Here is a 26,324-nt window from a genome sequence, read left to right on the forward strand (position 1 = left end):
TAGAAATAAGCACAGAGTCCATGAACGGGGAGGTGGGGGGACCGGGGGTAATAAAAATGTGATAGGACTTTAGGGGCTAGAAAGATTATACAGTGGGCAGGGTACTTGCCTTGCACAGAATTGACCCAGGTTTGATCCCTGGCACCCCCTATGGTCCCTGACCACTGCTAGGAGTGATTCCTGAGTGCAGAGTGAGGAATAACCCCTGAGCATGACCAGGTGTGGCCCAAAAACCAATTTTTAAAAGTAATAGAACTAATAGAGGATCAGGTTCCACCTGATTGAAAGTTTTGGGAACAGAGAGAACAGAATAAGTTCATTGGAACGATAGACAATGGTGAGATAGACAATAGACTGAGATGCAGTCTATCCTCTGGAATAGCGAGTAAAAGCCAGTCTTGTAGAAGGGACACCTGTTATAATGCTAAACATGTGATCTGGGAACAGATGGTTGAGGGACCGAGGAACCAAACTGAACAAGTCCAAGGAACTAAGATATCAGGCTTCTTTGTGGAACTATTGTGACAATGATAGAGAATGACTCTGAGTTGATGATAAATACTTAAAGTGATAAACACTTAAAGGCACGTGAGTGAGGGATTTTGCATTATTTTGAATCAAATTGAAAAAAAAATGATACTGTAAAGCATTCGACCCTCCACAGCAAGAACTTTAAAAAAAAATAATGTACTAGATCAAATGTTCATGATAGAGTTTCAGTTGTAGAATGTTCAATCACCCATCCCTTCACCAGGGCTCACTTCTGTTCACCAATGTCCCCAGTTTCCCTTCCGAGGACTTTACTAAAGTTCCCAGAAGCCATTAAAATTATAAGCAAATTTTACGTATTGGAAATATATGTGTCTTCTAAAAGGAGAACTCACACTTTTACTACGTTTTCCAAATGGTCTAATGAATACCCCTGTCACTGTCACCCCATTGCTCATTGATTTGCTCGAGTGAGCACCAGTAATGTCTCCATTGTGAGACTTGTTGTTACTGTTCTTGGCATATCAAATACGCCATGGGTAGCTTGCCAGGCTCTGCCATGCAGGCGGAACACTCCCGGTAGTTTGCCGGGCTCTCCGAAAGGTACAGAGGAATCGAACCCAGGTTGGACTATAGCTCCAGCCCATGAATACCTCAACTATGAAAATTATTACTGATGTGAACTAACTATATTAATAAAAGCAAAATAACAATTGAAATAATTCTTTCCTAGATCTGTCTTTACCATAGGCATAGACTATTGTGTTTATGGCTGTGCATTTAATTTGCCAAATTCTCCTATCCCAACCTTGCTTACTTCACTCCTATGCTACATATATGCTTCTAAATTGCAACTCAATTCTGTCCAGATATTTCTACTTGTAGGTCACTGAATTCAGTCTTTATCTGTCTGAATTATTTTCTCACTGTACTTTGATAAAATTTGGTTTCAAATTTTCACTAAACTACCTCCTTACCATCTGTCTCTTACCCTCCATCTCCAAAAACACCACCATTTCACTAGTTGCTATGCCTGCTTCTTCTCTCCAACTTGGTTTAATTTATACCTATAATCTCTACTGGTCATATTTTCTATTCATAAATTTACACATTTATTTTTGACTATAATGTCATGTGTAAATAGCATGTGTTTTGCCTCTTACGTTTTTACTATTATATTAACAGCACTTAAAATAATACCTGATACAAAATAACCACTTAATAAATATCAACAAATGGATAAAAATTATCAGCAGTTGTATCATAGGTAACACTGCTGAAAAAATTGTTAAGACATGAATGAAGGTCAGAGAGATAATACAAGGAGTTCGGGTGCTTGCTTGCACCTTAACTAGCGGATCCTAGTTAGATCTCTGATACCATATGATTCCATGAGCAACACCCGAAGTGATTCCTAAACAGAGTCAGGCATAAATCTTGAGTCAGTTGTGGTACAACCCCAATCCCTCATTCCAAACAAGGACTCAAATCTTTCCAAAAGATACATATGGTGATTTCATTCTACTGGCTCTTATTTGATCACTTTCCATCTGTCAATATCTCCCTATTTGTCCTCAGTTCCTTAAGCACTGAGTAGAAACACACTGAAATGCCCCCGATCCACAAGCCCTTCACTCTGGCTGCAATTCGCTTTATGACAAAGTGCTAGAACGATCTCTCAGCTCTGTGCTCTACTTCTTATCCTCTCGCCTCAGAATCCACTGCTACCCACTCTTTGTTCTCCCAAATTGTCAGTGATGACTTCGCCAAGATAAAGATCTGGCTTTAATCTTAAATAATAATAATAATAATAATAATAATAATAATAATAATAATAATAATGTTGTGCTTGGTTGTATTGGTCAATTTCTTGTGCTCTCTTCCAGAGAGGTGTTCCAACCTGTCTAATAATTTTTCAATAATCTCCTTCCCTTCTTTCAGTATACAAATCAGACTTCCCCCCCTCCTTGCACCATATGCTCCTCCCCCTGGTAATCTCAAATTGTGTGTTTTTCCTGTACATCTCATTTATTCCTAAGGACTTTCTGGTGACTTACTTATTGCCAATTTAAAAAGACTTTGAGATCTACCTTGCCTCTTGAATTGAAGTCACATTTTCATCCTTTCATTCAAACATCTCTAAAAACAAAATCTATGAGGGTCAGAGAGTTAATGCACCTGTCATGCACACTGATGGTATATTACCCCAGGGCAATACCCAGCACTGCATATGGTCCTCCAATTTTCACCAGAAGTGGCCCCTAAACAGTGCCAAGTATATAAATAAATAACTTTTCAGTAAAGCGATGACTATTAAATATTTTAAGCGTTTATATCTTATACTGCATATGTGAAATAAATTTATTTATTTATCTTCACTACCATCCTTTACAAATTAAAATGTGAAAGCTCAGAGTTTTTAATGATTTAAGTGAAGTCATACAGTAATTAAACAACTGCTTATGCAACATAGTTTAGGATATAACTATTGGCCTTGGGTAATTACTGAACTTTTCTGTTTTAGTTCATGTTTATACAAAAGGAATTTTAAACCATGTGTTGTATAAAGATTCATAGTAAGAAAATAACCAATGGCCAATAGTAACAGACCCTGAGATTTGGCATACAAAGTTAATTTGCCAAAGGGATGAAACTGGGCTGAGTGTCAGTATCAAACCCCCAACTAAAATTATTGGTGGATTGAAACTGACACTCTGGTTCTGGTGTTGAAACTGGTGTTGAAACATAGTATGCCCGAAATTCTGTTACAAAAATCATGGTGCCTAAATAAAATTTATAAACAATATAAAATTCAGTCCCCCTATCACAAGTTGACTGTTGATCCATTGCATCTCATGGTTTCCCAAACCCTTTGCAAACATTCGCAGAGGCACTCCCAAGTGTGGTCCAAGACACAAAAACAAACAAAAAGTTTTATAGTTAATTTAATCTAAAAATGTATCTATAATATTTTTAGTTCACTACCTTATAATTCATTACATTAAATTTATCACCTAAGATGAGTGTGTGGACTCTTTGATAGAATAATGAAAAATTTGTCACTTTCAAAGTCATGAAATTATTAATTCTCTAAAACTTTTGGTAAATAACATGTCACTTTACCTCTTTCACTATACAAATAAACCCTGCAGTTCATAAATTTGCTTTTCAGCTATTTATACATGTATAAGGAAGTGACCTTGTCTTGTACTTGCATATGTCCAGGGACTTGGAGAACAACTAAAGTTCCTTTTCTAATAGCACTTGATTTATATTCAAATACACATTGTATATGCTTTGTTTCATATTTTGTTTCTTAATATCAAGAGGTGATATACTTTAATAATTATAATAGTATATAGTTTGTTAAATCAGTCTTATATATAAGATATATATCTTAAATAAAAGGCAAGGTAATATTAATGATATTAAATTATTAACATAATTTCAGTACATTAATAATATACTATCCCCCCAAAATTCTAATATCACACTGCCATTATATAATTTTACAGTAAATATCAGGCACTGACAAAAAACCTGCCTTGTCAATTTTAATCCTCATTAAGCAAGTTGTTTCTTTGAAATATCAGAACCCATGGGTTCACATAGTATTCGATTCAGTTGTATTTCTACTGTGTCCCCTATATATTTTTATGATTGCCTACACACTACTGGTAAAGTTTGCACACAGAGAAGTATTCTTAAACCACTATTTCAGAAGACTGGAGATAAAAGACTGTTGTTCAAACATGTATGACATTGTAGTTCCATTCAGCTCATTACTGTCCTGTCTTGAATGGGGCAAGGAATAAAGTGACAAGGCTTCACTCAATAACATCCTTACTAGAAATTTCAATTTATTACCCATTATTTGATTCGAGTTTACTTGGTCCTTTCTCCATATAATTTCCTGCACTTTTAAAATGGTACTATCACCACTTAATCCAAAAGGAATTAATTAAGTAAGCATATAATTGCATTCAACAAATGTTAGTTAATGCACTTTAAAAGCATAGTCTCAAAAGCACTTTACTCATCACAATATTCCCTGTCAGCTCCGTCCCTCTGCTAAACTTACAGCATTATTTGTAAGCAGGAGGCAAGAGTCTGAGATGACAGATAGGCAAGTCATCTGTTTTCTCTTGCAGGACTGCACAAATATAAGTGACGAATATTTCAGTGGTAAATAAATTTTACTTAATGAGCTGTTTGAAACCCTTCAGTTTATTTTTATTTCATGCTTAGCAGAGCCTTTCTGAAGATAAGACATTTTAATTAAAGATTAAATTAAATTTGTGCTGAAGATACATAATTTTTTCTGTGTCTTTAAGAGAATAATCTTGCTTTATTTTAATAACTTTCCCCCTTTTTTTCTTGTTATTGCTTAAAAAAATTTTACAAGGTGTGTAATGATGCTTCTTGGTATAAGTAAAAGAGATATAACAGACAGAACTTTTCCAATTTGCTTAATAGATTAAGAAATATTTTCACTTAATTCATTTCTTAAAGTTGCATTTATTCTACCTTGCCTTATTCTATATCAACACTTTGATTTCCATGTTGCCAAAGAAAACTCTCACTGTACTATAGATGCGCTTATCACAAAGAATTTACACATTTACATTTTATAAATAAAAGTATAGAAACTGAAAATATTGTTATTAAAATATTTTTACAAAAATGCTATACATTTTGAATTTTAGGGCAATTAATATTGATAATTAAATTTCAATAATATTTAATTCATTAATATTATGCAACTTTGGATAATCATTTGGATGTAATCGCTTTGAAAAGTAATTCAATCTAAAATTCTAGATCAAAATGCTCCTAAAAATGTTGCCTGAATTCTATATTAAATTTATGGAAAATGTGGATTAAGACAAGGGTTGGCTGATCTTTCAAAAATGCTAAATATTGACACAGAGATGAATCTTGGACCTGAGCAATTTGCGGCAAAGATGGCTCTGGACTTTGCAAACGGCCTTCTCCACTGGGCTGCTCCAGATGGGGCGGGTGTTGTCCCTCCACCTACCCTCTAAGAGCTCCAGCAGGCACCACTTTCTAGAAGCCATCGAGAAGCACCAGGTATGAGTTTACGGTGATGGCAAATCCCAAGTCTCAAGGGACAGGGGAGGACTGGGCCATACTTCCATCCCCCCCTCCAGCCACCAGATGGGATGCTAAGATGATGCCACATCCGCCCACCATTTACTTAAGCTCCCACGTGGTGACGATCCCCAGAGACACAGAGATGAATCTCAGACATGAGCAACTTGCTGCAGCAATTTCTTCAGACCTAATTATTAGAAACTTAGATTTCCCTAATGGCGCAGCTGCTCAACATTATATTATATCCATAACAAGCAATATAAAACACATTGTTTTGCATTGACTTTTGGCAGGTATGAGGGTTGGTAGGACAAGTCTTGAAATATCAAAGGTAACTAAAGTAGAGAAAGAATATTTTGCAAATTGTCTGCCATACAGGCAGGGGAAAGTGTGGAACTGCGTGGGGGGAGAATCTGGGGATTTTGGTGGTGGAAGGGATGGGTGTTTGACTGTATGATCAAAGTTCAAACATGAGATTTCTGCCAAAACCCCGGCTGCTGTCGCGGTCTCGAGAGCTCATAGAATCTTCATTCTCAGCAATGAAAAGAAATTATTAAATGATGCCTTTTTAGCAGGCCTGATTGTTGGGGGAAAATTACAAACAATAACAGTTCTCTATTGAAATATTGAATGTATTCAAAGTATAGAGAGAATAAAATGAAGATCATTAGCTACTTAGGTGTGGGCTGGGTGGGAGGGGGGTGTATTGAGTTTCTTGGTGGTGGAACATGTGCACTGGTGAAGGGATGGGGTTTCAATCATATGACTGAGACTTAAACCTGAAATCTTTGTATTTTTTCTTCACGGTGATTCAATATAATAAAATAAAATAAAAACATGAGATTTCTGTTACTGTACCTCACTGTGAATTAATAAAAAAATTTTAAATGCTAAATATTCTATTTCCATTTGTGACAAGTTTTCCAAAACATTTAACTCATAATTACTGGTAGTATCTTTTCAAAGTATTAGCACTTTAAGGAATTTGGACTAGTGGAGTTTACTTCATGTGGATATCACAGAGCAATTTTCCATGTTATTACACTCGTGTTTTGTGGAAAAAGAAAAGGCATTTTCATTTTCTAGAGTCCTGTATTCAATTTACTTGGGATATAAAGGGTTATATCTAAATATTTAATAACCTAATTCACTGAAGAGGTATAAATGTGCCTCCAAGAAAACCTAATAGTGCATTCTTTTTTAATAGTACAGAATTCAACTTTTATTGAAGAAAAAACTTGAGATCATTGACATCTGACAAGGCCAAGATTAGTAGAAAATTAAAGCATATGCAATCTTTGGTATTTATAGAATTGTCAACAAGAATTTTAAATTAAAAAATACTCGTAAGGTCACCTGTTGAATATATAACATGTATCTATATTTGCTTTAATGAAAATCATGTAAATTTAAGTATTATTCTTCAGAGAGTTGGTTAATTAAAATGCACCACTACACCTTTATAGAGTTAATGTCTTTCCTTATCATTGGAGACTAACATGCTGTCAAACTTTCAGAAGGCCTTCAAGTGGAATGGATTGTGAAGAATGGCATTGTGAAATTTATTTTTGTCCTCTACTACCTCTTCCTCATTTGACCATTCATCTAAGCCAAAGGCACCTTGTCTCATAAAACTCATTTCACAAAATACTTCTTGTAAAAGTAAAGTAAACGGAAAGATTAAAATTAGAACATAATACCCGAAAAAGCTACTCTTATCTAGACCTAATATCTTCATATATTTTTAGTTGGAAAAGTAAAACAAGAATAGTTTCACTAAAATTATGCACTTCTGTGACGTGTCACTAAAATACAAGGGATAGGATAAAAGGTGAAATATAAGGTACAATAGCTAGTGTTTATATTTCTCTGATGTTAAACCAGTAGTAAAGTGGTAAAAATTACATATTCAAAATAATGTTATAAGACCAGAGAGATAGTAAAGGGAGGCTATTGCCTTCCATGTTGTGTACCAATTCTTGATGGAACATATGGTCCCCTAAGTACTCGAGAGATTAAAAATGACCTCTCTCATATGTGGGATATAAAGAAACAACTAAGGAAAAAAACAAATGGTACACCACAAAACTGAGTTTCCCTTGGGGTGTGGTAAGGAGCCTCTGGAGTGATGGAAGAAAGACTATCTGATGGTGGGAATAGTGTTGGAACAATGCATGAAAAAACTATAATTAATAGTATTATAAAACATGGTACCTCATTAAAGATAGGGAAAACAAAATAAAGCATATCATGTAAAAATAAAAACTGAAGTATTATTTGTAACTATAAAAGCTAATGAGACTTTTTTTAATAAAGTGCATTAAATTATGCCATAGATTAATTAGAAAAATAGAAAATAACTACTAGATATCTTGATCAGAAATACTGGTTTAAAGTTTGATGGAAAAGTTTTCAACTTTTATTTTAACACTCCAGGCATCTTTTTCAAAATAATTGACCTTATTTCAATAATAGACTATGGGGAAAATAAAGACAGACTGCTGCAATTTTTTGAACTTTCACTATGAATGTAATTTTAAATTGTGAGTTCATAAATTAATAGTAAAGTCTTTGGTGTCATTGGTTTAATATATTTGAGTCAATTTTCTTCATAACTGGTTCTACAAAATTTATATGTTCAGCTATAATATAAATATGCTTGCATATCTATTTCATTTTGTTAAAATTATGTTTTCCTCCAGATATTTATTAATAAATTAGTACTTCCTATGCCTTTAGTACAAGCATATTTTGAAAATTCTGTTAGCTGTAGCATGAATTGAGTTCTTTTAAAAGAGTTTTTTACCCAATATGTAGTGAAATATTTTCTCTAATATATACCTGGGGTCAAATACCAGACAGGTGCCATGTTAGACATGGTGCAAGAGGAATGAATAGAGCATGTTTTCCATTCTCCGATCTAAGAGTAAACCCAAAAACTACCTAGAAAAGATTTTCCCCAATTTTCTTTCATGGTTACGAGTATTTCTTCAGGTTGTTTTTTCTCCTTTGAGTAGTTTTGTGGGGGAAACCCAGCATTACTGAGCATTTAGGGGGCAACTCCCAGCTGTAATTTTCAAGCTCGAGGAACCTGAAATTTCAGTGACAATTCTCTTGGGCAGGTGACGCAGTGATGCTCAGATGCAGTAGAGCCCTTGGACCCAGTGGTGCTGGGGGTCACTGGGGCCACACCAAGAAATATTTGGGGGCTATGTGGTCCCATTGATTTACCTCTCTTTGAAATATCTTACTGAGGAAATTTTATTATATCCATTTAGCATTTTTTCCCTTTACCCCCCTTCTTAACATTTAGGCCACACCAGGTGGTACTCAACTACTCCTGGCTCTGTACTCCAGGATCACTACTAGCCTTGCTCAGGGGACCATTTGTGGTGCCAGTGAAGGAACCCGAGTGGACTTGGAGGAAGGCAAATGTCCTATACAGTTTTATATCCTTGGTCTCTATTTAATAAGTTATTTGCACTCCATTTTATTCTATTCATTTAATTATTACCTTTTTTTAAGCTTTAAAGCAGTACTATGTCTTTCTATGTCTTTCTATACTATCAGTTTAGCCCTTGACATCATAAGCTTACCGTGTAGTGGAGCTTTGGGCTATATGGCCGGGATAGTTATGAGCTATATTATGGCCAGGATAGTTATTAATTGTTATTGTATACTTTATGTTCATTTTTCTATACATTTTCTGACTAAAAGAGACCTTTTCCCTGTGACTAGAAGAAAAGATCCAAGTCTGAGAAGTCTGTACAAAGGAGGTGGGATAGTTTGAATTTCTGCAAAAAGTAGCACCAAAATAAACTAATCTGTTCTGATAAATGGTATATTAATAGGCATTCCCAATAAAAAGCTAGGTAGAATAAAATGTCATTGCTATGGTGATTTTAGTCTCAAGAGAATTGAAAATAACCCAAGTGAGAGTACAGACCAGACCTTTGACTGCTAAGTTTATTTAGTCAGAAACTTTTAGTGTGGGTTCCAGGGACTATATTTCTCTATACCAAAGTCCAGATTATAAAATGAAACTCACCAAGGAAAACGGAAGCCTCTGAGATTAAACAAGTGTTAGATATCAGAAGTGACATAACCATAGAATATGTCTTTAAAATACATACTTTCCATTTATCTTTGTTAAATCACATCCTGACCACTAAAGAAGCTGGTACAGGTCAGTAATGTAATATGGCCATTGAATCTTTGGGACCTTAGCCAAAACAACAAGCTGAATGGAAAAGCTTTCAGTGACAGGCATTTTGTCTATGTTTCTGTCATGTTTTTTGTTGTTCTTGGTTAGAGGCCACTTCGGTGGAATTTTTAGTAATGTTTATGACATAGAAAGACACTTGAAACTTTTGTGAATCATCAATCTTATGATTAGAAGATTAAAATTTGCCAAACTCAAGAATCAAATGCTGAAAGTAGATAAAGGAATTCACATGATAATCTTTCGGTAACTGTACTGCAAATAATGCCTAAAAGGAGAGAGAGAGAGAGAGAGAGAGAGAGAGAGAGAGAGAGACAGACAGACAGACAGACAGACAGACAGACAGACAGACAGACAGACAGAGACAGAGACAGAGACAGCGAGACAGAGGGACAGAGAGACAGAGAGAGAGAGAGAAAGGAAAATGCCTGCAATACAGGCATACTATCACTCCAGGACTGGAGCAATAGTGCAGCGGATAAGGCGTTTGCCTTGCACGAGGCCAACCCAGTTTCAATTCCTCCGTCCCTCTCAGAGAGCCCTGCAAGGTACCGAGAGTATGCCACCCACAAGGCAGAGCCTGGCAAGATACCCGTGGCATATTTGATATGCCAAAATCAGTAACAACAAAAGTCTCACAATGGAGACATTACTGGTGCCCACTCAAGTAAAATCAATGAACAACTGGATGACAGTGCTATGACAGTATTACAGTGCTACAGGCATACTGGGGATGGGGTAGAAGGAGGGAAACTGGGGACATTGGTGGTAGGAAATGTACATTGATTAATGTACATGGGTGTTAGAACACTGTGTGATAGAAACCCAATCATGGACAACTTTTTTAACTATGTATTTCACAGTAGTTGAATTTTAAAAAATAATCAAACTGAATTTCTTTCCAAAGCTGTACATTTTTAAACATGAAACTTAATCTGAAAGTTAAAACACAAGCACACAAAACTACACATATATATGTCAAAGAAAAAATATTTTAAATCTCTGGGAAGTAGGAAGAGTAATATTTTGTTGTTCTCCAACACTGCCTCAACTATTCAAAAGACTTAGGGATTGTTCTAACTAATATTCAGTATTAATACAAAATATTTATTGACATGCAAAACATTGTATCTATTAATACATTCAACTAGAAAGAACTTAAACACTAACTCTCTTTTCTTTCGCCTCCAAAAATTTCCTTCTACTCTCTTTATATGTAATAATTGTTTTGATATCATTGTTATGAAAACACAACTTAAGATACATCTTCTTGACAAATATAAGTATTCAATGTAGGCATATACTATATATCATATCTCAAAGATTTATTGATTAGCCTTCTATAACTAAGATTTTATGGATAATAACCCTTTCTTAGAAATGGGATAGTATGAATTCTTCTTGATACCTTTAATTAATTGGGTTTTATACTTTTACTATAATTTTTCATTAAGCCACACGGTTTAACACCAACTATTAGACAGTTATTAATCTAATATCTTTGAACATGGAGATGCATTCTCTTTTTTTCATAGTTTAGTTATATTCAATCATAAATGTGATCATATTCTGAACTAACAACGATTACAGAGGTTAAAAAATATTTCATATAATCACTCTATCACTGACATCCCATTGCTCATCGATTTGCTCTAGCAGGCACCAGTAACATCTCCATTGTGAGACTTGTTAGTTTTTGGCATATTGAATACTCCACGGGTAGCTTGCCAGGCTCTGCCATGATTTCATATGATAGCCAAAAGGAAATTATTAGCTCTGAGTGTACCTACAAGAAAGAGAAATAAAGAAATTATGGGCAAAGTAAAGTGCCAGGTATATGCAAGGTCATTATATAATCCTGAAACTACACAGTAGGTGATTATAAAGCTAATATAAGATGGTAAATAAAGACAAGACACCATGAGCAAAAGAGACTGGAATTAGTTCAAGAACAAACTGCATGAACATTGAAGACTAAAATAAGTGCATCTTAGTCAATACATAATAGGAGATCAACTCAACTAAAGCTTTTAAGTGGAGAATTAATGTTTTCAGTTTGTTCTGAAGAAATTAAACCATGAAAGCAGGGAAATGAACTAGGCTAAAGAGACTATTGACTGAGGAAAAAGAACTTAGAAATTAGCTTTTAGAAAAGAGGGAAACTCAGCACATTAGTGAATATTCTATCATTGGAAGTTTTGTGTTACTCTCTATCCTTTATGATTCAAATTTACTTGACAAATAATGGAATGTAGAGAATATAAGCTAGTTAAATATTCCATAATTGTCACACTTCAGACTCAGGAAAATTGAAGAAGGATGAAAGGGGCCCCAGAAAACAAACAGCCAAGGAAATGCTCACGAAGCTACAGACTCAGCTCTGTGTGGATTCTCACAAGTCCAGAAGCCAACTATGTACTCAGTTCTGGTGGAAATCATTTCTACTTTCCTCTTGCCATGAATGCCACATCCCCAGCTGAACTGAAATTTGGATTTTGGGGAAACTCAGGATGGCATAACTTTTTACCATGAGCCCACTATCTTAACCTATCAGGAGCAAATAACTAACAAATTTCTTTTTAAAGAACAGTGTTGTTTTTGCCTTTCTGTAGGAACAATCACCAATTTAGCCTGTCCTGAGACTTTCCTGGTAATAGACCCCAATCTGCCTCACCCCTCACCCCCTATTCAGAGATAGGGGATAGGTTCTAGAGATAGAACCATCCAACTAAACTCAAGCTCCTCTTTCCCACATTTAGATAATGGATTTTTTCTCTGCACCCCATCCCCACCCCCTGCCCCCCCGTTAAAGACAGCATTTCATAAGGCAAGGCGGGAAGGTTAGAATATCCTGATCCCAGGAAACAGAAAAGTGATGAACAGGAGAATGGGGACTAGACACCGTTAAGAACAGCCTGGCTCAGCTAGGATAGAGAAGACATCACTATATCAGTGATGGTTGGAGGGGTCGCTTAGGGTGGGAGACGTGTGCTGAAAGTAGATAAAGAACCAAACATGCTGGCCTCTCATTATCAGTATTGCAAAGCATAATGCTCATCACTAGAGAGAAAGACAGAAATTGTCTGCAATAGAGGCAGGAGGAGGGGTAGGCTGGGAGCAGGGAGAGGGGAGGGCAACTGGGAACATTGGTGGTGGAAAATGTACACTGCTGGAGGGATGGGTATTTGATCATTGTATAACTGAAATTCAAACATGAAAGCTTTGTAACTGTAGCTCACAGCTATTCAATAAAAAATAATTTTAAAAAATAATTAAAAAAAAAGAAAGAACAGCCTGAATGTGAATTGTGGATTGTCTTTCTCCAAGTCAGAGATTCAGTCAAAAGAAATCCTTGAAAGTAAGACGGATGAACTCTCAACTGAGGCTGAGAGTTTGAGTGGAGGAGTTTGAGGGGAGGAGGTAGGTATTAAACTTAAGTTATTAACTACAGGTACAAGACTTTAATGTATTTAAGTAAAATCTGCCTCTGCCTAAGGGAAACACTCTTGAGTTCATGAGTATAGAAAAAGATATGGAAGAGCATGTAAGTAGCAGTTTGCATCAGCAGCGGGCCATTCAAATCTCAGGAAGACAAATGGAAAAAAAAAAAAACCCTCATCTTAGAATCTTCCCCTAGCATCTGCCTTGGGACAGATTCTAACCTACTGGTTATGGGATTCTAGGACTAGCAGTTTCCTAAACATGATCGAGAAGAGAAGTATGTAACGGGTTTAAAAAGGGCATTTCCAGTTTTCTCTGTGGAAATCTGTAAAGAAGTCATCCTCAAGGGAGAACCAGAAAGGAGACCAGGGTAGGGACCCTGTGAGCCAAATGTAAGCACAGCGCTGTCTTCTACTCCGGTATCACTGGTATCAACCTCAATAGCTGACACATCCATTTACCCTTTATTCCTGCTTTGTAATAGTTAGATCCCTCATTATCCTTATCCTAAATAACAAGTCTGATTATTTTCACTCTGAACCCTCCCAAAGCTCATTATTTTTATAAGGAATAATGAATTCAAGGTTGATTTGTAAAAAAGAATGGGCATTTTACTTTTTTCTTATTTGAAAAATGTTTTGTTTTGTTTTTTTGTCTTTTTGGGTCACACCAGACAATGCTCAGGTGTTACTCCTGGCTCTGCACTCAGGAACTACTTCTGGCAGTGGTTGGAGGACCATATGCGATGCCGGGATTCAATCGAGGCTGGTCACATGCAAGGTAAACGTCCTACCCACTGTACTATTCTTTCAGTGCACTTAAACAATATTAACAAAAGAATGTGTAGAACAAAACAGCATGTTTTTCATGGAATTAAAATAAATTACAAAATAATGAGTTTGAGCTAGAAAAAAATTTGCCTTAAGGAGATTCCAGAAATATTTTTATTAGATTCTGAAAACTCTGAGAACCACTTGAGCGCTATAGGCACTTTTGCTTTCTTAGTTTACTACTTCTAAAGTTTAACCTGCTACTTCTCAAAATATTCATTAACCTTTCTACTTTTTTAAATATCTGCAAATGTAGGTAAAACCTGAAATATTTGAACATTAAGAATGGCAATAACTGGGGAGTGGTAGGTCGTTTTTAAATATTTGTTATTCTCTAAATGTCCCAAACTGATATAAAAATTTTTAGAGTATAATTTTAAAAGTTGTCAGATTATTTACTGCAAAATATATCTGTGATGACCTAATCAGCAAATGGAGAGAAAATCAGTAATAGTATTTTTAAAAAATTAAAATTAACCTGGTCAGTAAGAAATTACTGACTTGGTGATATTAGAAAATAAGTCTGTTCCCCCAGTCCCTAATTTTGGGGGGAATAGTGGTGTTACACATCAGTACACAGGGCCTACCCTTAGCTCTGTGCTCAGGGGACTACATGCAGTGCCGTGTTCAAACCAGAATTAGAAGCATGTCTTGACCACCAAATATTTTAAATGTTCTTTCAGGCATGTCACAAATGAATCACTTCATTTAAAATATTTCAAGTTGGCTTTGACATCTTCTATTGACATTTTACAATTGGTCACAACAACCTACTCTTATTTCTGAAAATAGAAGTAACAGGCAAAGCCAGTCATCTTTGGTCTCTTGTATGCAGACAATCTCTTTTGAATTATATACATTTATTTTTAAGACAGTAAATCTGAAAAAAATTAATATTAATACTTCCTATGATGTTAATCTCTAGGAAATACACCCAATTAAGAAAATGCTTGGTAAATGCAGCTTGTCATACACACGCAGTCAGTGATATGTCAAAATATACATTAAGTATGTATCATACCTATATAGAAGAGGTATGATATGTATGTCAAAACATTTAGAATACCCATATATGAAAATTTGTTTTATTTGAGTCTTCTATGAGTCACAAAAGCTTCTAAATATCCTGCTGCTTGTGACGTTATTATGTTTTTTTATTGTTTTGAGGCAACACCCAGCAGTGCTAAGGGCTTACTCCTTGGCTCTGGCTCTGTGCTCAGGGACCACTCCTGGCAAGGCTTAGGGGACCGAAGTGATGTTGGGGCCCCAGAAATCAAACCTGGGTCAGCAGCAAACAAAGCAAGCACGCTATCCATCGGTAATTTTGGGGGGAGGATCACACCCAATGATGTTCAAGGTTTACTCCTGGCTGTACACTCAGAAATTACTCTTTTTTTTTATTAGAGAATCACTGTGATGTACAGTTACAGACTTATGAACTTTTGTGTTTGCATTTCACTCATACAGTGATAGTTTACCCATCCCTCCACCAGTGCCCATTCTCCTCCACCATTCTCCTCCTCCCAGTATCCCTCTTACCACCTCCACCCTATCCCCCACCACCCCACCCTGCCTCTTTGGCAGGACATTTCCTTTTCTTGCTCTTTTAAAGAAACTTTGGTATATCTACACAATGGAGTACTATGCAGCTGTTAGAAAAGATGAAGTCATGAAATTTGCATATGAGTGGATCAACATGGAAAGTATGTCAAATGAAATGAGTCAGAAAGAGAGAGACATACATAAAAAGATCACACTCATCTGTGGAATATAAAATAACAGAGTGGGAGACTAACACCCAAGAGTAGTAGAGATAAGGACCAGGAGGTCTGCCCCACAGCTTGGAAACTGGCCTCACATGCTGGGGGAAAAGGCAGCTGAGATAGAGAAGGGAACACCAAGTAAAGGATGTTGGGAGGATCCATTCGGGTTGAAACATGCAAACTGAAAGTAGACTATAGACCAAACATGAAGGCCACTCAATACCTCTATTGCAAACTACAGCAGTAATTACTCTTAAGCAGAAATTGGAGACCATATGGGTTGCCCAAGATTTGACCGGGATTGGCTGCAAGGCCAATGCAAGACAAATGCCCTTACCCATTGTACTATTACTCTGGCCCTAACTATGAACATTTTTAAGCCAGGTCATGCACTTGCAAATAACCTTGAGGATTAGGTATGTCTCTCATTAAGACAAACAGCAGGCTATTAGAAGGGTAGTTTCTCTGGCCAATCAGAGAGCTCAATAGTGAGTCTTAAGATTTGCATATATAAAGCCTGAGGCTTAATTCCAGAAACAGCCACAAAGGTCTTTTTAAAATAAGCATGCAACTGGAACTGCTGGTAATTATGTTAAGTGAAATACTAGGGACATTTAAGACAAGATCATTTGTTAGTTTTACTAATATAAGAAATGTGGAATATGTATAACTAAAGGAAACCAACTTGCAACATAGGAAAAACATCTAAACCAACTCATACTCTTGCAAAAAGCTCCACTATTTACCAGAGGGAAGAGATGAGGGCAGAAGAGTTCTTTTGTGCTGCACTGGAACTTTGTTGGTAGGAATTAAACACATATGTAGTTTAATTCCCTGAAGTTCCATAATAGTGTGAACCAATAAGCCCCCCCCCCAAAAAAAGAGAAAATTTTATACGGAAAATAATTAAACATTTGTTTTTATGTTAAGAAATAAGAGGGAGAAAAAAAACAAGGTGTATTTCTCAGTCTTTAGCTGTAATGTAAAGTTCCTGCATGTCCAGTGTCTCCCAGAATCCATATTAGTCACACTTAGGGATTTAGTACAAGGATAGTAAATACTCTTGCCAATAGGCTGTGATTTTAAGAAGTGATCCCTGCCAGGAGTGACCCCTGAGCACAGAGCCTGGAGGCATCCCTGAGCAGTACTGGGTGTGAGTTTTAAAATACAAGTAATAAAGATAATATTAATGCTTTTCTGTAGCACTGTAGTCCCGTTGTTCATCAATTCTGCTCGAGCAGGCACCAGTAACGTCTCCATTGTGAGACTTGTTGTTAATGTTCTTGGCATATTGCATATGTCACGGGTAGCTTGCCTGGCTCTGCCTTGCGGGCAGGATACTCTCAGTAGCTTGCCAGTCTCTCCAAGAGGGAATCAAACCTAGGCAAACACACTACTGCTGTGCTATTGGGACTGGATAATAATGGATAATATTAATACAGTTTCTGTTTTTCTGACAAAGATTTTCTGCTAGCATCTGTGGAGCAGGAAAAGGCTAATTTATTAACTTGGAAATAAGGTTAACTCTATTTTAAGACATATTTAAATATACAACACAAAATAAAATAAGCTATCAAAGAAATGTAATTTCACATTTCACTTCCAAGAAAAATGGGAAGAAGGAAATAAACTAAAGAACAAAGAAAGGAAAAAATTATTTTTAGAAGTCAAGACAAGAATGCTTAATTGACTGTAATGTTCATTCTTTTCTTTAAGGTTAATTTTCCTTTTAATTGGTGGGTGTTCTGCCCAATTGCCAACTGGACTAGAGGAGTTTCCTATAATAGTTGACTTGATGCAAGGCAGAGAGCTTTTATTTCAGATAAGATTTTATAAACAAAACACAGCTGCTGCATTCAGTTAAGCAGTGAATGCATTTCATCTTAAGAAAACCGTTAGACAATTCTACATGCTTTTTAACCTAAAATGTTCTTAATGATTTGGTTGTTTATTTTTAATTAAATGTCACTTTATTTCCCTTGCTTGTTGTGGCAATGACCAGGGACACACGCTTGGTTGCAGTACTCACAAACATGGTTCTGGATCTAGCAGGGTCTAACATAACACATAGTTGCAATGCTCCCTGAGGTTGCCCAGTTGTGACTGGAAACCTCACACTTCTGATGGTGTTGGAGATCCTGAACATCAGTCACAGGGATTGTGCTTGGTGATTGAGGGCCACTGGAAAATTGGCCTCAAACTTGCAAGACAGGTGTTTTGACAAGAGTTTTGCTACTGTGGTATACCTACACCCCAATACTCTTTATTAAAAGTGAGACTTATAAAATTAATTTTAAAATCATTAATTTAACTAGTATATTCAAATATGCAAGTATACCAAAATTCAGTACTTATAAAGCATCTTTCACATTGACTAAATCTAAAAGTTACAGTGAGAACATTGTAAAATAGTATTAATAGGAACATCCAGATCAGCATAAACATATCTTGACAAGTTTTATCACAATTATATATGAAAAACATATATGTATATATTTAGAAGAAAACTAAAAAACAAAGATTTACTGGACTATTATAGGCAGAAAAAGTGAGTACTTTTATTCTATAATTTCATTTATTTTCTAAAAAGTAGTTAATTAATAAACGATTAAGACTGTCACTATCAGAGGGAGCAGAATAAAAGCATCTACTAAATCTAGAACTGTTTAATGGGAAATACATATTATGAAAATCAGGTACATTTACGAAATAAAAACACAGGCTTACTCATTGATTGCTCTATATATACATGCATAGAGATATGTATGCTCTAACTCTTGCCTTTTTATATTTAAGCATAAACAAAAAAGCACAATTCACAAACTTGCTAGTCAGTGAAATAAATATTAAAAACTAAATTTGGAAAGCAAGGGGATAAGCAAAGGTCTTGTTTGTTTTAAGTCACATTAACATTTAATATAAACCAACCATGGCATAAATAAATGCAAATGAAAGACATTTACATGAATAATGTACTGCCTTTTGTATCAATAAATAATCACATTAAAATCAATATAGATGTTTCTATCTTTAAGACTTAGCAGCACATCATCAACAGTTATTCTGTATTTTCCTGGTATTCAATACAGAAATGTCTTAAATGTAAGTAACATGTACTTCCAAATGACAAATATTTGTGAAATTCTAAGTCAAAATCGTTATTTTTCAGTAAATTCTATTCTGATGTTTCTAGTTTTATAAAACAAAGTTTAGCTTATAAAAATTATAAAACTGAAAAATGTTCAAAGAACATTTTGGCATTTTTGAATAGTTAAGTTTCAAGTCTATATGCTTTCTGTGGCCTTCATATCAGCCTACATCATAACACACTCAAATTTTGCATGCCATGTATTGATACTAAAATAATAGCATTCAAATTTAAATTACCTAAGGTATATATCAAAAAAATAATTTCAAGGTAATTTTTGGAATATGGTTTCAATTAGAATGAACTTTTGTCAGCAATGCTGTTTCTATGACAACTTATGATTTCAATGTAATTTCATCAATGTAATAGTCAAAGTTAATAATTATCATTGAAACCACAATTCGTGTAATTTTAGGTTTAGATTTCAAGTAACTTTCTCTATTTAAGTGATTTGTTACAATAATTTCAGGTTTCTTCTATTTGCAAAAACTCGGAAAGAAACTAGATTTACCTGCTTTTTAAATTTTTTCATATCTCAGAATAATAAGATTAATTGACTAATATATCACATTGTAAGAGTTATACAATATAAAAAGTATCTAAAACTCAGTATGTAGCAAGTTTTAACTTACTCTATTGTTAACGTGAAGAAACATTATTGACCCATGTAAAATAATTTTAATATAAATATTTTACAAAATAGTTGAAATCATAAAGATGAAAGATTCACAATAAACTATATAATTAAAGGAAGCAAGAAACTATATAATCTTCAATATATGTTACAAAAATATCTTTGTGCATCTAAGTTGAAAATAAAAATAGTTTGAGAATTGCTATTAATATAATCATTAATTCAGTAATACTAAAATAGAAATTTCTCAATGACACCTTGTGATCTAATAAAACATAACTAATTTCTGAAAAAACGATTGTTCTATGAGCTACTGGAGGGGAGTGATGGCAGCCAGGAGGAATTTTTTTTTAAGAGAGAGTAACAAGAAAACCAGAAATGAGAGAGAAAACAACTGGTGGTTTCAATACATAGATAACTTCAATATTTTCCACCATATCTGATTCAATTCACTCCTGTAAATGCATAGAAGAAAGCTTAAGGAACAATATTACATAAATGATTATAATTCATGGGATTGTTTTACAATAGGAAATCAAGTTTCCTATTGTAAAACAGAAAACCCACTATTATTATTTGGATTTTTTCCCCCAACAATCAGATCTGTCAAGTTTCCTATTGTAAAACAGAAAACCCACTATTATTATTTGGATTTTTTCCCCCAACAATCAGATCTGTCGAAATGGCATCATTAGAGAACATGTTTTCTATTGTTGATAACAAAGAGCATATGATGTTGCATTGTCGTGAAAGCACATCTCTTAAAATATATGTTGCCATACCAAAACCATCACCAAAGAACTAGTGTCATATCACTGCACCACAAAGCTATTGCAATCTATAGTGTTTCTATACTATCAGTGAAGCTTTATAACACTTGACTTTTGAACAGAAGTTTCTTAATTAGACCACAAAGAGTACTATTTCCCATAGTTTTAGAACAATGATGTTTTTAAAGTCTAAATAATTCCTATGGGCAAGAATATAGTATTACAAAGTCAACTTTATATTTTAATTACCAAATTAGGAAAGAAATTTGCTGTACAAATAATTCTATTATATTTAAATCATGTTAGGTTCAAGTTGATTTTAACTTAAACTGCTTTCTGCTACTTTTAAAAGAGAACTTCAGTGAATTAAGTACATGACTCAAAGAATAAATTGACTATATTCAGTAGATCATGAAATATGTAAGCTAGATTTCTAAACAGTTTGTCCCAACGCATCAGATGTCCCTGCTGTTGTCTGGCCTCTAGAATTCTACATCCAGAGAGCTAGTGGTATTGAGATTAGTGGCAGAAACACCCCAAACACCCTGTGTAAAGAGGGTAGCTCTGGTGGATGGATATTTTTTGATTATAATAAATGGTAATCTTTATTAGCCACCTTCTCTTTTCTTCTCAACTGCTTAAGTTTCCCAGTCCTGTGTGGTGGGTGTATGTGAATGTACTCTCCCACTCTAAGCTGCCTGCTCAAAAATAGATCAAAGTTGCCATCTTTTCATGTAAAACCTGAAATGGCTTCCTAGCACACTTATGTTCATGGGATGTTACAGATAGCTTGATCTGAATCTTCCTTTTCAGACACTTCTCAAGCCAGCCACTTCTTCCACTCACTTCACACCTAACCAAACACTCTCTCATAAATAGACTTTTTTTCCCAAACTTTATTTTATCAAAGCACAGTGAGTTACACAGTTATTCATAGTCGGGGTTTTGACATGCAATGTTCCAGCACCGATCTGGCCACCGGTGTCAACTTCCTTCCACAATCATTCGCAAGTTCCCTGTCCTACTTGACCCCTCCACCCCCCAATCCCTACACCAGAACTAGCTTCCATCTTGACAGGCACCATCTTGACAGTTTGGTTATTAAAGTTTGGGTCTCGTGATCTCAGTGTTGTTGACTCTGTGGTTTGGATATTTAGCTTCATCACTCCTTAACACCACCTTTGTACCTGAATTCCCTTGATCCCTGCCCCCATTGCTTCCCTCTATCTCTTCTCCCCCTTCCTCTTCACTCTATCTCTTTTCTTCTTCTCCCTATATTCAGGTCAAGAATGGTCTAGGAATTCCCGCTTTTAAACCATTACATTTCCTCATCAGTTACTCTAAATACCACACTTAAGTGATACAGCTTTTTTACCTGGAAATCTTTGCACAGGTTCTTTAACCTGTATGCTATCTAAAAAAAATACTGTCTAAAATTTCTAAAATTGACCTCCTGTCAAGCTCTGTTTTTGAAGTTTGGTTGTAGTGGAATATGTGCCAGCAGAGGTGAGGACTGGAGAAATCCACATGTGCCCCTGCTTGGCATGAACTCTGTGGCACCTCACCAAGGCAGCTCTCAAGCCACACCTGAGACCTACTTGAACTGCATGGCTTACATGAAAGCCTGTCTGTGCCACACAAACTACTGCAGAGATGTTACTCTCAAGCTGTGATGAGGTGAGGCTCATCAAAGGAAAGAGAAGTCAGTCCCAACTTCAGGGCTTAGATTCTTTTTTTTTTTTTAATTATTTTATTTAGTCACCATGTGGAAAGTTACAAAGCTTTCAGGTTTAAGTCTCAGTTATACAATGCTCGAATACCCATCCCTTCAGCAGTTCACATATTCCACCACCAAGAATCCCAGTATAGCTCCACCCCGCATCCCCACACCCCTAACCCCCCCACGCCCCTAGCTCCCCCACCCTTAGCCCCCCCCCACCTGTGTAACTAATAAATTTCACTTTACTTTCACTTTGATTGCATTCAATATTTCAACAAAACTCACTATTATTGTTTGGAGAGTCTCTCCCCTAAAGTCAGACCTGCTAAAAAGGAAGCATTAGATAATTTGTTTTCCATTGCTGAAGATGAAGAGGTATGAGGTCGAGTGACCACATTTAGCGGCCTCTCGGTTTTGGGTTTCTGTATTTTAGTATTTTAGTAACTAAGTCCAGAGAGATATCTGCCAGAAGTTGCATCATTGCCACTTGTACTTCTCAGTTACATTATATTCCACATATGAGTGCAATCTTTCTATGTCTGTCTCTTTCTTTCTGACTCATTTCACTCAACATGATACTTTCCATGTTGATCCATTTATATGCAAATTTCATGACTTCATGTTTTCTGACGGCTACATAGTATTCCATTGTGTAGATGTACCAGAGTTTCTTTAACCAGTCATCTGTTTTGGGGCACTCTGGTTTTTTCCAGATTCTGGCTATTGTAAACAGTGCTGCAATGAACATAGAAATACATATGCCATCTCTACTATACCTTTTTGCCTCTCCGGGATATATTCCCAGGAGTGGTATTGCTGGGTCAAATGGAAGCTCAATTTCTAATTTTTTGAGAATCGTCCATATTGTTTTCCAAAAAAAATATGGAACGCTTCACGAATTTGCATGTCATCCTTGCGCAGGGGCCATGCTAATCTTCTCTGTATCGTTCCAATTTTAGTATATGTGCTGCCGAAGCGAGCACAGGGCTTAGATTCTTTGTTGCAGAAAAGAATTTCAGGAGAATGCATTAAATTAGAAGAATATACTATATATCAATGGAGGACAACACACATTCAAGATAAAAATAACAGAGTTCTCCAGAGAGAAGGAAGAGCAGTGTAAAGTCAAAGAAAGAAGTGGATGATATAATATTGAGGAAAGAAATCCAGAAGAAGAAAGACAAATATTGGATGCTCTCATATGTGTTATACAGAATAACAGGACAAGGACATGCAGTGGGGGGCATCAAAGTGGGGGCTTCTAGATTATTTGGTCACTAGATTATGAACTGAGAAGGATGGTGAAGGAAAGAAATCAAAGGGTAAGTAAGAAGAGGTAGATGGGAGGTAACAGGGGCAGGGAACAGGGGTTTCAGACACATTGTCAGTGTAGAGCTGTGGTATATCTATGTATATGAACCACATGAACAAATAAAACTGAAAGCATTAAATCAAAACTACAATAAGCATGCCTAAAAAAGTGAATGTCAAAGAGTCAGGATGAGGTGGGGGGAAGAGAAATTGGCACATTAATGGAAGAAGTTAATGCTAGTGGTAGGATTGATATTGGAATATTGCATGCCTAAAACTCAACTATGGATCTTGCCACAAAGAGCAGTGAAGAATTCAGGCCGCTCCGGTGAGCACCACCAGCTGGAGATTGCTCCAGAGCCCAGACCGGGCCAACAACACCGGGGTGCCAGACGGAGAAGGTACAGCTGGCACGCCTTCTCCAGATGGAGCCCCGGCGACATTGAGCTTCTACTAACACAGCTCCGGTATGCGGGACTGGGACACCTCCAAACCACGCAGCGACACAAGAAGTGGTGTGACCTTTCCTGATATGGAAAATATATGCTCAGGAATGGCTCTGCCACCCCTGAGTGTCCATTATCCCAGAGGCACAGAAACCAATCTCAGAACACAGTGACTGCTGGCAGTTATACTCCTTTTGGTATGGGCAGCTCCTTGCAGAATGTCTCCAGACTGAGAACTAAGCCGTAGCCCCATGCCTGCCCTGGAGGGGAAAGGTTTTTCTCTCTCACCTTTCCTTTGCTGGGGAGGAAGGGCATGGTGACTGCCATATTATGAGGAACACTAATGAGAGATATGAGCTTGCAATGATCCAATTTCCGAAAGAAATTTCCCTGGACTTAGTTGCTAAAATACAGAAATCCAAAACTGTATGACCTTGACAGCGCTATCTTATATCTCTTCACAGGAGGTCTGTCTCTAGTGGGGAACTCCTAATAATAATAGTGAGTTTTATTGTTGAAATATTAAATGTAACCAAAGTAAAGAGAAAGTAAAGTGAAATTTACCAGTTGCACAGGTGTGGGGGGGTGGGAGGTATACTGGGGTTTTTTTGGTGGTGGAATATGTGCACTGGTGAAGGGATATTTGTTTCAGCATTGTATAACTGAGACTTAAGCCCGAAAGCATTATAATTTTCCACATGGTGATTCAATTTAAAAAAAATGTAGTTTTAGAAGAAATATACATTAAAAGTGATTCTCTTCTTAAGAGTAAGAAATAAAATATGATCAATAAATTTTATTTGTATTAAAAAAACTCAACTATGAACAACTTTGTGAGTCATTGTGCCTTAATGAAAAAAATTAATAAAATTTTTAAAATATAGGCTAAAGTGAAAGGTAGGCCACTTGTCTTGCACACAGCCGATCTGGGTTCCATTCTCATAGGGTCCTCTGAGTCTACCATGAATAATTCCTGATTGTAAGCCAGGAGTAAACCCTGAGCATCATTGCATGTGGCCCCAAAAGAAAAAAAGAAAAAAGTTTAAGATCTCTTGCAATGGAAGTAGGGACAAGGGTCTTCCTGGACTGTCCTGGGTTTACTTTGGAGGGCTGAGATCGATTGTTTTTTTTTTTTTTTTTGCTTTTTGGGTCACACCTGGCAAATGCTCAGGGGTTACTCCTGACTCTGCACTCAGGACTCAGGAACTACTCCTGATAGTGCTCAGGGGACCATATGGGAAGCTGGGAATCGAACCCGGGTCGGCTGTGTGCAAGGCAAACGCCCTACCCGCTGTACTATCACTTCAGGCCCTGGAGGGCTGAGATAGGGGTCTTTTCCAAGCCGCCTTACACTCTAAGTGCAGCTAGGAGTCCTTGCTTGGAACTTTGAGCTCTAACAATCTCTGTCTCTGAAGTTTAGCAGGGACTTTGTTCCTGCCTGTGATCTTTCTCCAGAGGAAATCTAGCCTTATTTTGAGCTGACATCACTGGGAGGTGGCACTTTGACTACTTTTCAGATCATATCTTATTTAAAAAGACTTTTTTGACTTTATGACTTCCTGAAATTTACTGCCCAGGAGACCCCCTTACCTGACTTCCTACCTCAGTCTGACTCACCTAAGAAAAACTAATGATCTTGCCCTTTGTGCTATTCTACAGTTATGTTTCTAATCCCTCATCATCTCCTAATCACCATAAGGTTTTCACAAAGCATCATCTCTGTGTCTTCTCTAACACTTTGATTTATAGAACGGTAGTTCTCACACTATCTGATAGTGCATCTGCATCTGCATTTAGCTGTTTGCTATGTTTCACTTGCTATGTTTCTTGGTAACAGACATAAACAGCAGATACCATTTCTTGAGGGCGGGCTATATTAGGCATGATTTTAAGCACTTATCATGCAAGGATCAATTTGAACTTTATAATGATTCCAGAAGGTTTGGCTTTGATTATCCCAATATTAAAACTCAGGGGAAAATCAGAGAGAAATGATATAATTTCCACTAGACATTTGTGGGATGTGTCCTCTCAAGAGTGCTTATGGTTTCTGGGGATTATGTCTCATGTTTCTCAGACTGGTGGTTCAGTGCAAGAGGTATTCAATGCAAGGATGTGTAACTGCAAGGGTCCTGCAGTGCCAGGGACTATTATGGCCATCCTGGTGGTATTCAGAGGGCCATGATGTACCAGAGATTGAACCCTGACTAACCCCTATACTGTTTCCATGAAACTTTATTTCCAGTTATTGAAAGCTCTGATGGCCTAAGCCTGCAACCCTCATTATGAACCCATTCTTTCATTCTGCAACCTATCTCTCTGCTTGGTCTTTTCTGTACCCATTATAGTTTCTGACATAGATGTATGTAGGTCATGGGAAGAAGTAGGCACAGTGTCTTCTCAAACAAAGTTTTTAAATTTTAAATAAATCTAGG

The 26,324-nt window shown here is 36.4% G+C and overlaps 1 protein-coding gene and 1 non-coding gene across 7 annotated transcripts in view; both read right to left on the bottom strand.

Annotated features, from left to right (window-relative positions):
- Nucleotides 1-26,324, bottom strand: part of PDE1A (phosphodiesterase 1A) — a 321,345-nt gene that overhangs the window by 146,596 nt on the left and 148,425 nt on the right. The window lies entirely within an intron of this gene.
- LOC129400385 (U6 spliceosomal RNA) lies at nucleotides 23,009-23,115 on the bottom strand. Its single transcript, XR_008627628.1, has one exon. It is a non-coding gene; the product is annotated as a U6 spliceosomal RNA (small nuclear RNA).

The sequence above is a fragment of the Sorex araneus genome, chromosome X (genome assembly GCF_027595985.1).
Source record: "Sorex araneus isolate mSorAra2 chromosome X, mSorAra2.pri, whole genome shotgun sequence".
Classification (NCBI taxonomy): Eukaryota; Metazoa; Chordata; class Mammalia; order Eulipotyphla; family Soricidae; genus Sorex; species Sorex araneus.